We start from the raw sequence: 5,555 nt of genomic DNA on the forward strand, positions 1-5,555 counted from the left end.
AGCTCTGGAGATTGAGGGCCTTAGCTCAGGGGAAGGAACTAGCGACTAGCGCATCCCCCGCTGGGGCTCTTCTGGCCCGCAGCCCCGGCTTCTACCCTGGCACCTCCTGGAGCTCTGAGAATGTACCCATGCTCCTGCCCTCCCCAACCCTGTCCCACCCTGGCTGCTTCCTGGCTGCTTTGTTAGCTTCTCCATGTGATCTTTCCCTGATAAACAATGGTCAAGAACGATCTGAGATCACAGGGGAGACCAGAAAGGAGGGGGAAAGACCCAGGTCAGGTGGCAGGGGCAGCTTCACAGCCTTCCTCCCTCCCTCTGGGCCAGTTATATTCCAGGTGCTTTGAATAAATATTTGTCTTGAACTGCACAACTGCTGTCTGCATTTTACAGATGAGGACACTGAAGTTCTGAAGGGGGAATGATTTGCCCAGAGGCACACAGCTGGTAAGAGGCAGCGAGCCCTGCCTGGAATCTGGGCCTGCCTCCAAGCTTACTGCAGCCAGAATCAATTTCCTAGAAGCAAACCCTGCTGAAAGCCAGTTCACCCCCAGCCCCCAGGGGCCTGAGCCTCCAACAAAGCCCAGCCTCCACTATGGGAAACAATCGCCCCCATCCCTTCAAAATACTGGCAGATTCCAGGATAATATGGCCCCTGTTTGGGAGACTCTCTGCCTTTTGTCTAGGAATGACAGGCTCACCCCCTCTTTGTCCTGCCACTCTTGCTCCTCCTATAGGGCGCAGCTTAGAGGTCTCCTGACCCTTTGGGATCCCTACAGTGTCCTGAGCTTCCTGCATCACAGCACTCATCGCCCTGCATTGTGATTGTTGGCTTGCTTTGATTCCCTCTCCCCATTCCCACCCCTGAGCTTCCTGAGGACAGGCCCTGCACTTACTCATCTCTGCACCCTCGGAGCCTGGCATGTAGTCGATGTTAAGTATTTGTTGAATGACAAGGAAAGGAGCAGCCTTTCAGGGAGTAGATGGGGGTGGCTTTGGTGGAGAAGGTTGAGGGCTTCTTTGCTTCTACCCACTTTTCTCTCCCTATTAGTCTTTTTGAGAAAGGGGACAGAATGGGTGAGGCAGTTGCCACCCATGGACGCTGACCAGGTTACTCAGGTTATTAGGAACCAAAAGAGCAGGCAAGCACAGCTTGGAACAGGAATGGCCAGAAATCAATACTTCCCCAGTGGCAGGAGGGGGAGCAAGGGGAGGAGCTAGGTAGGTGTGCCTGGGTCAGGGGTGAAAGCAGCTTTGAGTCTTGGGAACTGAAGGCTCCCTATGGGCTATAGGGACTTTGGGGGTGGGGTGGGGGGCGGGCTTGCCTTTCCTGAGCTGCTTGGCTGGGATTGCAGAGGAGGGTGGCCCACAGTTGGGTGGAAACTGAAAAACAGACTTATGTGAGCCTCTAGACACTTTTTGGAGCTCAGGATCACCCTCTACCCCATTCCCTGAGACCCCAGATGCTACAGATTGCTGGATAGGGCAGGTAGGGAGGTTAGTGGAGGGAGGATATGATGTTTCCTAAAAGGGCGAAGCGGTACCTCCAACATTCCCAGGAGGGGATCTCAGCTGACCTGGTACCAGAACATCTTGACATCACCCACCTGGAGGCATCTTTGAGCCCATTAAGGCCAGGCCTGCAGGTTGGTCTTCACTCAGGCTTGGGGATCATTTCTGCAAAGTAGTTTATACTCTCTGAACTTCAGAAAGACAAGAAGCTGCTCTGAGTAGCAGCCCCTGGGAGGACAGTCACCTCCTCTTGGTAACTCCCCCTAGCCACCCAGACAATAGCTCTCTCTCTTCCTATCCTTCTGAGCCCAGCTTGGGAGCACTGTTTACCCTGGCTCATGCCACCCATTCTTGACTTTCGCTGCATCTATAGGCATGGGTAACTGTTCTAATACAAAGATGTTTCCTCAAAAAAGGCCTTGACAATCCTATCTTATTTGTGAGTTACTGACTGATAAAGGATTCTGAGTTCACCAATTAAAAACAGCTCAGATGGATAACCAAAATGTGTGTACATTTTCTTATTGACCTTAACTTGTCTCGAGGATGCTTTTGCAGTGGTAACCCAAGCACCTGATACCCATGCAGGATGCTCACACTGTGCCCTTTGTAGAACCTGTTATGCCAGGAGGGTCCAGCTCCTTTAGTGTGTTTTGGGGCCTCAGCCCAAAGAGCAAAGAGCTTTCACACTTGTCTGGCTGCAGGGAGCCTCTTGCAGTTCAGCCAGTCCTTGTGGCTGGGAGTAGCCACACCCCAGAAGCCCTAGCATCAGCATTAGTGTCAACTGTGGGCTGGGCTGCAGAGCCAGTGCCTGCATTGAATGTAAGTCCAGAGGCTAGAACTCAAAGAACCTTTTGCCAAGCCTCGTCAGAGTAGGGGGAGCAGTGTGAAATCCCTGCTAGAAAACCACCAGATTGGGGTCATGCGGTATTGGGGTCATTTGCGATAAACTTATCACCTGAATCAAAGAGCAAGAGAGGAAAAGGAGACAAGGATGACTTCCGTGTTCAGAGCTAGGGGCTGGGGAGGTGGAGGTGCCGGTCCCAGGAATGAGGAAGCTGAGACGGGGACTAGCCAAGGGATCCAGTGCTCAGTCTGGGGCCTGTGGGCTTTGTAGTGTTTGTGGCAAGTCTGGCAAGCAGGTGGTAAGTTGAGATGTGTGTCTGGACCTCAGGAGAGAGGTTGGACCAGGCAAGAAAGCAGACCCAGGTTTTTAATTAGAGGTTCTTGGGGAAATCCATGAAGACAGCTTCCAGTGGGTAAAATCACACAAAGGCAACGGAAACAGATCCAGGTAAGGTGACCAGAAAGGCAGACAACCTCAAATGATCAACAATGATCAGGAATTAAATCATATCTTTCCCAAAGGCCACCTCACGTCTGACCTCTCTTATGGAGAGGTTGTCCAGGCCACCCCACCTGGATGGTCCGGCAGGGAGACTGCCTCGCTGCCTGCACGGCAGTCTCCCTGCCGGACTGAGTTTCTAGGTCCTGGGCCGTGTCTTGAATTCCACCACTCCAGACCAGGTCTAGAAGGGCAGGCATTTTGGTAAGTTCCGTGGCTCTCCCAGTTCCCTCCGGCACCCCATTCTCCCGGCCTGTCAGCACCACAGCTCACGTCGCGAAGCGTCTGCTCTCAGCTCGCTCCCGCCCACATGTAGAGTCTCCGTAGACTCTAGCTCTGTGCCACGGTCAGGAAACGCGGGATGCTGGCGGCGCTTGGGGAGAGGAAGCCGCGGTCGAGATCGTACCACATACCTGGGGCTTCAAGCTGAGTCGAGGCGCTCCAGGGAGGAAAGAGGCGCAGGCCTGGCGGCCACAGGGGGCGACAGAGTCACGCAGTGCGGCTGGAGAGCGAGGCTTCGGGGACGCTGGGAGAGCGGATGGCCCCTGGCTGGCGCATTTCTCGGCCTTTCCTGTTGGTTGGGTTCACCGTCGGGGAAGGAGGGCTCAGAACACGCGGAGGGAACCGCGCGATCGTGGACCGGAGAGGCCAGGATACCCCAGTGGCTGCGCGGTCGAAAGGCGGGAGCCGGAGGTTGCAGGGTGAGACCCCACTGCGTGCTCGGGTCCCCCGGGCGCGCTCCCCAGCAGCTCCCGCTGTTGCCGGCTCTGCGCCCCCCACCCCTCTGCGAAGGGGCCAAGCGCGCAGGGCTTTGACTCGCGCAGACCAGACTCCGCGCGGAGCCCAACCCCTCCAGACCCAACGACGCGCGGGCTGCTCCGCGGCGCCCCAGCTACCCCACCCGCTCCTAGCGGTGGGGCTCGCTCTGCCGCCCCCGGGAAGGGCGTTTCCGCCGCCCACTCCCGGCCGTCCGGCCCCGCGGCCTCACCGAGTACCTGAGCTCCAACCCGAGACGCGCTGCTGGGCGCCCGCGGCCGCGCGGTGACATCAGAGTCCCGGCCTCGGGCTCCCGACCCCACCTCCAGGCTCCGGCTGCCGCGGGGGAGGCGCCACGTCCGGCTCCCGGGGGCGGGAGCGCGGAACGGCGGCGCTGCCCCGGGAGCCGCCCGCCCCTTCGTAGTGTCCGCTTGCCGGCCTAGACCTGGGTCCAGGGGTTGGACGCTCGTTACCCCGCCAGGCACAGACCTCTTGCTCCAGCTGAAGAAGCTGGAAAGTAGGGGAAGGGCCACCAAGGCGCTCGCCCGCCCGCCTCCGCCCAGCGCGTTCTTACCGCCGGTAGCGCGCGGGCCCGAGCCCCGAGGGTCCAGGCCACCCCTTATGTGGGAAAGCCCAGGCCGGGTGCCCACACGGGCACCCCATTCCTTTCAGAAAGTTTGGCCAAGTAAGCAGACCCGCCACTGTCCTTGTCCCTCTGAGTACAGTTCGGATGCTAATGCACCATCCCTTGACCAACTGTCCCTCCAGATACTCCATTTCCAGAACTCTTCCAGCTCTTTGATTCCCAGTGTGGGCTCTTCTTCTCCCATGTTTGCCCGTTTCCTTTTCATTTCTCCCCCTACGCCACATAGTCTGGGCCCTTCCGGCCAGCCACCTGAAAGGGGAGGGAGAGGAAGGGAAGGAGAGGGGAGGCTCTGCTGACGTCTGTGTTCACTCCCTCTACCCTCAGTGGGTCCTTTAGGTGCTGAACTATGCATATCCCCTGTGGCCTCGATAGGGTTTACGCCAGCCATAGAGTCCGGCTCTTGAGGTTTTCACCTTTGGGGATCTCCAGGCTCCAAAGAATGCTCTGAATTCATCTGTCACTGTGCATTCCTCACTGCTCTGTCCTCAGCCTTCCTTACCTCCGCTTCCCAAAACTTTATCCTATGGATACTGGCTCTGCGAAGAAATGCTCCCTTCCCTTGGGCGTCCCTGGTGGCGCAGTGGTTGAGAGTCCGCCTGCCGATGCAGGGGACACGGGTTCGTGCCCCGGTCCGGGAGGATCCCACATGCCATGGAGCCCCAGCTATTGCTGTGGTTGCCCTCACTCTCCCACAGAATCATCATGCCTGGGGGCAGGGACCATATCCCCCTATCTTGGCATCCTCGGCTGACAAGATTTGTTGTGGTAATAACCAGGACCCAGAAACCCAGACCGGGGGTCAAGGCTGCCACTTTCTGGGGGCACTAAGAGCCTGGGGAACTCTGAATGCTTGGATCTTCTAGGGGATGGAGGCAGCAGGCACCTGAGCCTGGCTTCTGATTGGCACCCTCCTGGCTCTGGTTCTTCTTCAAACACCATCCTGACCCAGGCATCAGCTTCAGCTGGAGCTGGAGCTCTGGACTCTTAAGACAATGGCTCAGAACTTCTTGGCTTTGAACACCTGCCCTTTTAAGATCCCGATCCGCATTGTTGGTCTCAGAGCAGTATTACAATAGAGGGAACACAATCCAGCAACCAAAAGCCAATTCAAAATTGTTCAAGATTTTAATTTATATTTTTAAAAAGTATATTTCTTGACAACCATGAAGTGGACACAGTGTCCACAGCAATTCTTGTTAACCCGCTCCTCCTCCCGCCCCCTTATTTCTGTTGCACACGCCGCAGAAACTCTCTGCCGAACTCCTCCAAAACTGAAATCCCGCCCACCCATTTCTCTGC

At 56.8% G+C, this 5,555-nt stretch overlaps 1 protein-coding gene across 1 annotated transcript in view; it reads right to left on the reverse strand.

Annotated features, from left to right (window-relative positions):
- The window catches only part of SHROOM1 (shroom family member 1), a 7,860-nt gene extending 4,444 nt beyond the window's left edge, over positions 1-3,416 (reverse strand). Inside the window, exon 1 of the mRNA XM_029218933.1 lies at positions 3,268-3,416. The gene's annotated coding sequence lies outside the window, so the exon portion shown is untranslated. The remainder of the gene's footprint in view (positions 1-3,267) is intronic.
- Positions 3,417-5,555: the final 2,139 nt, after the last annotated feature.

Source organism: Monodon monoceros, unplaced genomic scaffold (assembly GCF_005190385.1).
Source record: "Monodon monoceros isolate NGI ecotype Baffin Bay Population unplaced genomic scaffold, NGI_Narwhal_1 Super_Scaffold_12, whole genome shotgun sequence".
In the NCBI taxonomy this organism is placed as follows: domain Eukaryota; kingdom Metazoa; phylum Chordata; class Mammalia; order Artiodactyla; family Monodontidae; genus Monodon; species Monodon monoceros.